Here is a 12,796-nt window from a genome sequence, read left to right on the forward strand (position 1 = left end):
ACCCGGATTTCAACCTTGATTTCTGGTTGAAAACTGGTTGAAATTGGGTCTGAACATCTAAGATCTATTTTCACCGTCTTTTCAACCGGCTAAAATGCGGTTACAATATCAACGTGTCACAAAACACCAATTTGTTTTAAAATATTGATGGTTTGTTCAGTTGTAGGTTGAAAGAGACACGATAATATTGGTTACTTTGAACGTATTTCTCCAAAGTCATATTACACTGGCGGGTGAAATGTGGTCTACACGAAGACGTGATTTCAATGTATTTAATGTTTCATATAAAACGTCATCAATATGGAACTATAGACTCTGTGCTGTCAACAAGAAGCTCCCAGGACATCGTAATGAGATCAGAGCACATTCTGTCACCGGGATTTGCAATATTGGCTTCCAACTGATAAATGTGGATGTGGTTTGTTAGTAACCCTCTAAAATGAAGATATACTATTAATAGCACAATGTAGAGGACGAAAAATTGTAGTCTTGCAAATCCCATTGAAATCTGGTCTAAACGTGAACGTTCAATCAACGTCTATAAATAGTCGGTATTGCCAATATTGCAAATCCCGGTGACAGAATGTGCTCTGATCTCATTACGATGTTCTGGGAGCTTCTTGTTGACAGCACACAGTCTATAGTTCCATATTGATGACGTTTTATATGAAACATTAAATGCGTTGAAATCACGTCTTCGTGTAGACCACATATCACCGGCCAGTGTAATAGGACTTTGGAGAAATACGTTCAAAGTAACCAATATCGTGTCTCTTTCAACCTACAACTGAACAAACCATCAATATTTTAATACAAATTGGTGTTTTGTGACACGTTGATATTGTAACCGCATTTAAGCCGGTTGAAAATAGGTCTTAAGCGTTCAGACCCAATTTCAACCAGTTTTCAACCAGAAATCAACATTGAAATCCGGGTTGGCGCTCACTGAGATGTAAGAATGCTTTGAAAAAAATACCCATTGAAGAGTTAAAAGCTTGTGTTAACTATTAAAAATACTAAATGTTTGCATTTCATGAGAGCAAGAATTGTTGGTATTGATACTTTGACTCCCACTCTTTATAGAAATCAAAGAGATTTTATAGTTGTAGGCAGCCGCCCTCAGTAGTGAGAGGTCGTCTGGTGACCCTGGAGGTGCAGCCTCCCTCTGCAGTGGCAGTCTCTTCCGCATTTGGCATGGACAAATGAAGAGTGGCCTGGCCCACGAGTGGAGTTTGTTGCTCGCAGTTTCCTCTTTTGTCTCTTCTTCTTGTCAGCGAAGAGGAATGCTCCTCCGCAGGACGTCGAGCTCCGGCATCAACAGTCATGCCTCCAAATGCTGCGGCCATTTGTGGCTTCCTACCATCCGTAAAAGAGATATCTCAGTGAGGCTACCCGGCTACAGGTGCTCAATACGGAATTCGGAGCACATCCTCTGCGCGCCTCTCAACATGGCGACAGCTGAGCCGGCGGCTGGCATCTAACGGTGCTAACAGCTCAAACGACGGCAACGGTGTTTCACCGGATGGGGAACTCCGGAGCGTGGGAGCAACACTTTCTGCACTGTTGGTCGGGACGATGTTACTGTAACCGCCTAATGAACACACAGAGAAAATAGTTGTTTGTTGCATATTAATGGTCTCAATTTAGCACCTTTAAATACAGCTTATTTAATTATCTTTCTGTTTATCTGTCTAAAAGGCTACCTCACAGCACTGATACTTGGAATAACACTCCAGCATAAGAGAAATAATGAGTCTCGGATCATGGCACTTGTCCAGATGAACCACATGGGGGGGGGGGGGGGGGGGGGGGGGGGGGGGGTTACTCCGCTCATTCAGTCGACTCTTACCAACAGCAATCAGGGTTTCCCTGCCGCAGGGACAGGCCACAGTGCAGGAATAAGCTTCACATCCCAATTAATGCATCAAACTCAGCCCCTGCTGCTGGGGACTTGGCAGGGCCATTACAACTCCCCATCCTTCTCTTTCTCCCTATCTCCCTGCTCTGGATGAGGATTGCCCCCCCCCCCCCCCCCCCCCCCCTGGGGTTACACTTATTTCTTACAGATCCAATTTCACCCATGTGCAGCACTGCGTAAGTGATGCTGTAGAGAAAATGTCATGCGTTCTCACCTCTTTTCTCTTATAATCAATTAATTTAATCTTCATTGTGTTTTGGGGGAATTGGTGCAGACTTCACAAGGTAGAATTCAAATATACATAGGCATACATAGATGTTAAGGGGAAAATACACAATGTTCTCCTCTATGCAAACAGAAATATAAGGAGGTATGTGTCCAGGGGTGGGTTATGCAAATGTTTCAAATGTATCAAATACAAAAAATATATGAATCTGTGTAATGCAATATTAATGAAAAGTGAATCTTATTTCTCCTGCATCAAAGGCAAACGGACTCACTATGCAATCCATATTCTGCATGGGGTGTATCTCCCAAAGGCAGCTCTTACACCAACACTTCACCACCCAAAGCTGCGGGGCAGAGACCAATGAGCGGTGACGAAGCAGATCACAGGTGCAGAGGCGAAAAAAAAAATACACAAGGAAAGATGGAAATTTAATAAAAATGTAAATTCCTCTCAAGAGTTATAAGAAGCAATTTGAGGATCTGCAGAGCAACGTTTGGATAATTGGACGGTATAAGCGAGCTCAGGGGCTGTGTTGATTGTTTATTGAATGGAGGCAGCAGGACTAGCTGTTATGGTTCCTGAGCTATTAAACCCCGGTGTGCTCGTCGTGAACATGGGATTGCAGACCAACTGTATCACATATCAGTGCAGCGCCGACTTGTAGAGAGTGTAGCCATGCGTTCAGTGAGACGCTGCATTAAACACCGCTCACCGCCACTCACAATCAAAGCCTGTTTCGATAAGTGTGATGTACTGTTGTCTTTCTCTCTACGCAAATTGTAATCCATGATAAAACAGGAAGCACAATTATGATTAGATTGCTATGACTGGATAGTTGCACCATCATAAATTAGTTAACCATTGTTAAATTATGCAGAAAAGAAAATTCACAGGCTTGGTACAAGTATTATGTAAATTTGAACAGAGTAAATTAATGAGAAAAATGAATCAGAGTGGACCAGAGTGGGAGCAAAATGATAGCACGGAATAATAATAGACACATCCAGACCCACTTTTTCACACGCTCTCAAAGCATAATTCATAATCGTGTCTCATATAATTTCCAGCTGCCAAAATGCACTCCATAGTTCACCATTTATGAAGCAGTGAAATGTATACGAGAGGAACGTTTCCTCAACCCCAGTTTAGAAATCATGAAGTACATTTCCATTGTCGTATAATTACCATGTGAAGTCAGAGAGTGTTCCCATTACACTGATCAAACAAGGGGGGGTTATGCCATGCGGTGCCTCATACTGTTGTACATACAAGGGAGTATGTTAGCAGTGCTGCTGAGGGTGAATGTCACATGAACTCCTTCTTTCTTGAACTCACAAATTAAACGTGTCGCTCGGTAGCAGCAGAGAGCTGACATTTATAAAAGGGGATACACTTGAGAAAAATCATTAACCCTACCTACATTTGTCACGCTTTGAAAGAAATGTATCTGAAAAGTAGATACAGTTTGAAATTTGTATTCAAACCTAGCATGGTGTCTCTCTGAAGTCTCCAACATCCAGGCTAGGGGCTCAAGTCAGTCAAGTCAATTTTATTAAATAGCTCCAAATCAGGGCAGAAGACATTTTTCATATAAAGCAGGTCAAGTAAAATATGTTTTCAATTATTTGAATACAATGCAAATAATATAATACAGGTTGAATTAATGTCATTTATTAAGATAATCTCACAAAGTAAATTCTATTGAATACGGAGGAGCCTCTTATGTATCAGGCTTTGAGTATCCACATCAGGGTGACATAATGACGTCAACCGTCAAATTGATTGCATTCCATCCCAGCCCATTAGTAAAAGCACCAACAACAGAGTCAAGCATAGTGTGGTTTTAAGACAGAGAAAGAAAGAAATATACTTATTTAAAAGTGTTATTTACCTGTTATTCACTGACTTTACATTTCACCTTCTGAGCAATTTAAAAGACTAAAAAGCAAAGAAGTACTTTAACAGTTTTACCATCAGGCATAACAGGCACATTGTTAATGAAGGCAATCATTCCATTCTCCTCATCATTTGTTGGTGGTCTTGTGCGGAGGGAGCGCTGGGACAGCTGTTCACATGACGTCTGGAAGTATGATTGTAACAGTGAATAAAGACCGATCCGGCTTTACTACGGGAACAGTGTTGTTCCTTAATGTCATTGTCTTTTGTCTCGATCTCCAGGTGATGTGGTGCTTCACTTTTACGCTGTGATCTGTAGGCTTTAGCTTCCACGTTTATCTTTTTCACTTGTTTTCATGCACGGCTTCATTCTGAAATAACTTTTTTAGTGACAGTGTGGGCTCCGTGGTAGCTCTGACAGCTTGACAGGGTATCAGTGGGGGCAGGGCTTAGTGAAGGGTCAATTATGAAGTAGCTGCTTGGTGTTCCAAGTTGATAAATAAAAGTTCACCCCGTATTTCTCCAATGCAGGCAGTTTAAGAAATATCACTATGTATTACTTAGAAAATGAAAGACACTATATACTTATGCAGCTAAATGAACACACAATTAACCAGAGTCTCCATAAGAAAGAGCACCCTCATCCCCTTACCCGAGTGCCAAAAGACATTTAAAGTCAATCACTGTTCTAACCTGATTTACAGTAGACGCAGACATTATCCAGTATGCATAGCTGATGAGCCTTCACCGTACACCCAGCTGAGGGTGTCATATTTGTGTGTCTTTCTGTTGTAACTTTTATAAACACAGCTGCAGAGTTCACTAAATCAAAGAGAAGTACACATTACAAACTAGTACAAGTCTGCCTACATTCCATGAAATTTTTATTTTGGATTGATTATAGACGTCGTCATGGCTTCAGAGGGCTGCAGAGTCAACAGATGGGATGTTACAGAGTCAGATGTCAGTTAGAGATGAAGCCAAAACCAACAACCCTCACCTTCCTGAATGCAACACATTCATTGAAATGTGTTAGATGAACTGGGTTTACAGATTTTCTTGTAGGAAAAGTGAGATGGCTTGTGTGTGTGTGTGTGTGTGTGCGCGCACAAAATGTCATCATTAGTGTTTGTTGTTAAATAAAGCACTGAAATGCAAATTATTTTGCTCGTCAATGTTGGAGAGCAGGCAGCAGACATAAACAAGGAAGAAACAATGCATGGATTGAATAAAAAAAAACTATCAGGAGGATAAAGGCAAACTGGTGCAGAACCTCAAACATAACAGAGGATAAACCAACTAAGAACTCAAGAGCTGGGCTGGTATGAACAGGCACTGAGTGATGGGGAAGTGGGAACAGGTGAGCAGCAGCACAGGCAACTACAGGGCTAACGAGAGACAGGTGAAACTAATGAGGCTGACAATCACAAAGGCGGGAAAACAAACAAAGACAGGAAGTAAAGAAAGACCAGACACATGAGGAGTTAAGTTCAAAATAAAAGCAGGAAGCACTTATCCTGAATGAAAAACAAGAAACAAGAAAAAAAAAGACCTATAACACAAAATCCTCTGTAAACATATGGATGCAAAACAGTCCAGTCTCAGCATAAGAAGTCAGACCGTGACAGCGCTTATATTTGAACTGGCAAATAAAGAGTGTAAACACATAAAAATAAATGTAATAATTAAAAATAATAAGTAAATTCGTCAGTTCTGTCGGGGATATTTCTGTCCCAATATGTTGAGTTACAGCTGATAACAGTGTCGTCGCAGAAGCGTAGCACCCACCCTCCAGTTCCCCCTCAGGTAAACACCTTTAGCTCTGTCAGCGCCCTTTGATGTAGTTAGCGCTGTTAGCACTGTTAGATGTAAGCCACCGCCAGATTAGTTGTCGCCAATGAGAGGCAATCAGAATCCTACCGATCTCGTAAAAAGCACCTTTAACGTTGTCATTTTGAAGTTGAAGTGGTCACTCAGATGCAGTGGAAAACATGAAAACCAGACTGCAACGATTATGATAATGGCAGCCCCGGTGTGGCTCATCCCAACTCCAGAGCGGTAGGCTCCTGAGAGCCACCTTGCTGGACACAAAGCCCTGGCCTCCTCTGAACTATTTCCTTGTAAAATAACAATATAATAATGGCAGCAGAGATGCCAGCAATTTACTGTTATTTTATGGAGCAGCCACTGTGATTTATTTTAACAATATCTTTTCGTATATTGGATTACAGTATGTAAAACTAACGTATACCGTACATAATATCATGTATCATGTTCATTTCAGAAAACACAAGAATTCATATACGATACAATATTGCTGAAGTTTATTACATCAATCATTCATACAGCTGAATGTAAGACAGATAACATTAGAAACATTTGTATTCCAAAGCTGAAGAGGTACTGCATATTTAGAATAATAATAAATAATTACACACTAATTTTACACATGTAAATGTGAACTGCATGAACTACATGACAGTGAAAAGGAAAAAGAGAAGAGGAGAAAGAGAGAGTGAACAGTGAGCGAGCATTTGACTGCCTCACTTCTTCATCGTCTTAGAGAGACACAGGTCTCCACTCCATTTTTAAAATCATCCCGTTCCTTCTGGTTTGCAGTTCTACAGTCGGCTCTATAACAGCACAAATAAACACAGTTAGGTAACCAACGTTCATCATCACACTGTAATTGATTAACTTTACTAACGTAAGCTTTGTTGGCTATGCTGTTAGCTAGCTAACGTTCCTACAGCTACTTGAGCTCGAGCTAGCTAAAGTTACAGAGCTTGCTTTGCCAATTTTAGCAACCTGATGTAATGAAACCAAATGAAATATGATCTGAGATGTTAACAGTTCAATAATCCTGAAGACAAAACAATACTGGACACTGTCGTCTCCTCGGTTCATCTCCACATGGCTGTGCTCAGTAGGATGACAAAGTCATGTTCAGGAACAGTCGGTCACATCTTACCATTCAAAAATGATAAGTGAGCAGTTTGATTAGTACAAATGTGCTTTCATTATAGCAGAAACAGCCTACAATCAACAGCACGATGTGATGGATAGTGACTCACTGAACTTAGGGAAGCATATTTCCACCACATGGAAAATACTGTATTATGCTGATAAATTAATTATCTGCCGCTTTGGTTAACCAACGGCATTAACTGTTAATTTACATGGGAAGGATCAATATCTAACTGTATGTTACAGTTATTATGAAATACTGTAAGATACTGCTGTAAATCCACCAAAAATGTATAGCGATTCATAATGCAGCTTCTTCTTCGCTGCAGCTGCTCAATTTGTCATTTTTCTGCTGCTTCTTTCATGACTTTTTTTTAAAGTGACTTTTGTTCTTATTAATGTAATTTATACTACTCAAATCTAGGGAAGAACAATCCTTGACAAAAAAAGCTAAAAGACTAGTGTGGAAAGGGACATTGTGGAAGGGGACATTCATGCACAGGGTCTGTACATGAATGACAGCAGGGGTAGTAAAATAATATTATTCCCATGTCACCTGTCAGTGTTGAAAGCATTTTGGTTAAAGCTTTCAAGGAGGGACCTATTTTGTTGTCATGAGTGTTTTCAAAGTAAAATGCCACCACCTGTATATTGTTTCTCCTTGCTGTGTACTGTGATAGAGTCTTTACATTAGCATGACCAATTTCAGAAACATCTTGTCCTGCTTGTACACAGTCCTTGCCCTCTAGAACAATTCTGCTCCCATAAACAAACAAAAACTCATTTATTTCCCAATGCTGCACTCTGTAAGGGCTTTGGAACGGTACCAACCATACTGTGCTCTCTGAAGAAATGTAAAATGGCATTCAAACATAATTCTTTCTCTGAATAATGTATTGACATGTTGTGTAACCTATGTCTTTTTTCCAGAGCAGTTCCACAATACGACAGGGTGTTAATGCCTCTCTTAGAAAGTCCCTCCCTCAGTCTAAGCAGTCAGCAAAGCAGAGTGGGCGTAAATGTCAAATCATATTTCTTCACCACAACATTTCACACCACAAATTGAACTTTTTACATATATTTTACAGCTTCAGTCATAGACAATCAACGAGTTAATTATACACAGGTTATGAATGCGACGTTACAAAGTAATCTAAATGTGCGCTTGCACTTACTTGATTCGTCCAACGCCTCGCTTTGACGGATGACGTCACATTGAACAATGGAGCCAGGTTCAACCTTTTTGCCGGAGCCCTCTATGTTGGCACTCCGCTGCATCAATAAGCTGGTCTCATTCAAATGAATGAGGGGGCTGCATTACAAAGATCAAGAATAAAGACAATTATTGACATTTTATTGCTATTTTACGTGTTATAACAATATCAAACTCTTATGAAAAAGAGACTTTGCTGCAGCAGTTGAGGAATAGCTCTTTGTCGCTCATCTCCAGCGTGATACTTTTCAGCAAATGCTGTGTGCTTGTTCTGGAAGCGTCTTTCAACATTAAATTTTTTGTTGTTTGCAAATTTCTCGCCACATATCAAGCATACAGGTAAGCCAGCATCGTTGGCAGTGAAAGCAAATGAATGTCCACGCAGAATTAAACCCGATTTTCCTCCGTGACCTTTCTTTTTTGGATTTATCCATTGCTGATTTACAGAGGGCGGGGGTCTGCAAACATGATTAGCCACCTGCAGGGAAAGGCTCTTGACAGCGACGTAATAGGATGTGACGCACATTTTAGTTGACAAAATATTTAAATAAATATTATTTTCAGTGACATAGTATCACCTCAAACTCCAAGATAAGAGGTGTTCCTTTTGAAAGATTGTCCACTGTGCGAAATATAAAATAAAAATAACTTATTTATTTCCATGTTATTTTTTGTGAAAGCCTGAGGCCATGTCCACACTACTACGTTGTTGTTTTGCTACGTTTACACTGAGCGTCCACACTACGCTGGAGCTTTCGAGCACCAACAACGGAGGAGTTTGAAAACTCCGGGGTTACCTCTTCTTGTGGACGCTCGTAAACGCATACGTTTAGAAACGATGACGTAGACACCCGCGTTCGGTACTTGATTGGTTCTTAGCAGTCAAGACGTGTCCTTCCCTGATTTGTCACGCCCCTATCACGTGACCCTTACCCGGAAATTAACAAACATGAGCATGCCCAGTGTACGTGAATATTTGTTTTCAGGCGTTTTAATCTGCACGGAGATCATTTAGAAAACGATGCTGAAACGCTGTGTGGATGGAGATCGTTTTTGTTTGTTAAGACTCCGTTTTACAACGAAAACGTATTAGTGTGGCTGTAGCCTCAGGGAGCCGCAACAGAGGGGCCGCATGCGGCTCCGGAGCCGGAGGTTGCAGACCCCTCTTCTAGGGTAACAAAAACAAAAATGCATTATTATATCTAGAGAAACAACACTTAATAATATTATATTCAATTTCTGCCAATACATCCACCTAAATGCTACACGCTGGCCCTTTAAATAATCTCATAATGAGCAATACAATAAAAAATGTACCCCATTTTCTATTTTAAATGCATCACATGGCACTACATACGTGTTTTTGTAGGCATGCCAAGATGGTAGCTCACTCGTTGCTCCTTCAAATAATCAGTAAGTACAAGTACAAGTACAAATGCTTGGATGGCATGTGTGTACGCTTAAAGTTCACTTACAAAATGCACACATCCTATTAGTGCAGCCACAAGTAGTAACAGGATAACATGGTGCTATATTAGAGAGCTTCCACCTTGGCCATTATTAATGGCCATTAAGAAGCTTTCTGTGTAACATTTAAAAGCCCAGGCATGATTTCTGCCACAGTCAGCACTCGGATGAATCATTCTCACAATGAGGCGGTATCTCTGCCATGTAGGAACGAGTCCCACACACCTGTCGCCTAACTATTTTGCGTTGAAACATGTGTTTTCATGTTTCCTCAGAGCCCATCGCTCTCCCAGTTTCCTCCAAACGACAGTGTTATACGTTAAGCGGGCGTGGCCGACAGTCAGGTGGAGAAGAATGGATCACATATGTGAAGATCGCACATAATCTAGTGCCCCCAGATCCACGGCCATATGAACTACGTTTTGTCTGAATGACAGCAGTTCAGAAGGCCGACTTTGGCTTTGCTTGACCTCAAGTGTATTCTAAAGAAGCCATTTGTATTTGTATTTCTTAGTATTTGTAAGTTGATACAGATACATGATACTGGGGGTCCAGACAAAGACATTAAAAAAAAAGCACAAGATAAATATACAAATAAGTACTATCACAGGATGAAGACCATCACTTCTTATACACTTTGTATGTTTACTCTTGTATTTAATATATTTATTACATTTATTTACCTCACTCTTGCTATATTTGCTATTGTATTATATTTGCCAATGGTGTCAGTATTATCTATTTTACACTTAATAATTGTAATTCTAGTGTTCATATATGTTTTTTTGATTTTTATTTTATTGTTTTTTGATATTTTTCTGTTGTAATCTTTAATGAAACTCTGGCACAATAATGTCCTTGGGGATTAATACATTTCTATCTTATCTTATATTATCTTACATACTGTATATTTAAAGTGATCTGTATCATCACTACGTGTTTAATGCGTGTGGATATCATAACTAAAGCCACCAAGAGATGCTGCACTGATTGTTCAGACCAGAACATCAGAACATCAATGTTCTCTTACATTTTGTAAATGACAGACACGAGTACATAATAATACGTATAATCCCAGTCAGGACTTTTCCACTTTTTTTTTTATGTGGTCGTTTATGCATTTGGATGGAGCAAGTGACCTAGCATATAAAGCTGCTGTTATTGAAAGTTATGTGGTGTAGTAATGAGCATAAAGAGCGAGGAATGCAACATAGTGGGGTGGAGGATGGGTCAAACAAACGCAGGACCTTCACCCAGGACACCGTGCTCCGTGTCCCTTATGAAACCAAAAGTAAATGTGGAGTTGACACTTGTTCTGAACATTATGTAAGAAAGTCAGCTAAGGGTGGCTGTTATTTTTTAATATTGTTATAGTTGTAATGTGCATTATTGTTTGAACACATACCACAATGATTTCTCTTACGATAACCAAGTAGTTGTTGTGTTTTGCCAAAACCTAACCACGCTGCATTGTGCAAATCTGTAATAATTGGGAGTGATTCTAGGCTGATATGAAACATATCCATACAAATATTTTTGCTTCACAAATTAAAAAATTAAACGTATTCCATGATTTGCAGAAACGTACAATGGCAAAATTTATTTAGCCACTTTTAGTGCAAAGTAATAATTCTGTTGTTTCCCTGTGGGATTTCTTGATGTACCTGTCAAATCTGCTGTATCGGTCTGTGGTCAAGTCAGTGATGGGAGGGGGGGCGTGTCGGGAGAGCTTGAATGGCTGAGATCTTCCTTCTGATTTGACTGATTCACCTCAGCTTGTAGTATCAGGAGGACTAATGCATTCCCAGCATGATACAGTCAAGCTTTACTGAGGCGTGATATATCATTTTTCTCATATTAAAAGAGGCCTAATGCACAATATGAGAGCTGCATAAAATGGCTGATTGTTACAACATACAACAAGAATACTACGGGTTGAATCATGCTAATTGATAAGTCCAGGGATGCTATTGAAATGACAATTACAGCACAAGCTGTGAGGCTCAGCGGCATCAACCGTTTCCAGGAAGCCCAATGACAGGAAGCCGAGACGACGATAATGCAAATCAGCGGAAGATGAACATGTGTTCCAGCAGAAAGCCACATGCAGTAGGAGGAAAATGTCAAGCTGATTTCAGAACCCGCTCTTACCATTGATGGCGGAGCCATTTGCAAAGCAGCAGGGGCGGCTGGTCCTGTCAAAAGTAAACTGCGACTAGACGGCTGATTTCAAGCCAACCTCAAGCTGCTCTTTCGTGAATTACTCCCACCAGAAGGCACACATTAGAGTTGTGTAAGTTTGAATTCAAGAACTCAAGAGGGAGAAAATATATCCTAATACTGCATCCTCATACATACCGTGTCCACTACTACATGAAGGCCAAACTGCAGTCCTTATTGAAGGGCCCTGCAGCTGTGCGCTGCAATCTGTCATGGCAAAAGGGCCCGGATGAAGGTGGCCGATCTGATATATGTGCTGTGGATATCGGATGGGTGAGCTGTCAAAGCATAATGATCACGCCCTCCCTTTTTTGTTGGTATTCATAAATGATGGTGGCGTGATGATTTATTGCGGTCTGCCACTGTGGAATCCCGGAACACACATACGCTGCACTCTGATTAACACCTTGCGAGTTCCAGCAATAAATGAACTGTTATGTGCGGGGCCGATTTGTCTCCTTCCACGCCTGCGTGATGATTAAAGTGATCGTAACGTGAAGATAAATTACTCTTTTCCATTTTGAGTGACTCTAAGAGTAGCTCCGTATTGGAGACAGATAGTGAAGTGAATTAAAATGGCGTAAAAGAAAAATATTGACGTTCAGTTCCAGCACCGATGGAGGGCTGCCTTTAGTTCTTGTACAAGCTCCAGCTCCTGAAAATGGTTTTGTCTTTGAAAACAGACGCTGTTGTTTGTGAGCGGGCATGTCAGACTAGACGGCGGCATCAATTTAGGCAGAGGAGGAGATGGCACAGCGAGGGCTGGAATGGCTGTGGGAGTTCTCAGGAGGTCTCGCTGAGGAGTAACGCTCAGTTAATTACTGACATTATTTCCCCAGCCTCCTCCCGAGATAAAGGTCCTCTCGCTTTGGCTCCCATTAATAAA

Source organism: Pholis gunnellus (assembly GCF_910591455.1).
Source record: "Pholis gunnellus genome assembly, chromosome: 13".
Classification (NCBI taxonomy): domain Eukaryota; kingdom Metazoa; phylum Chordata; class Actinopteri; order Perciformes; family Pholidae; genus Pholis; species Pholis gunnellus.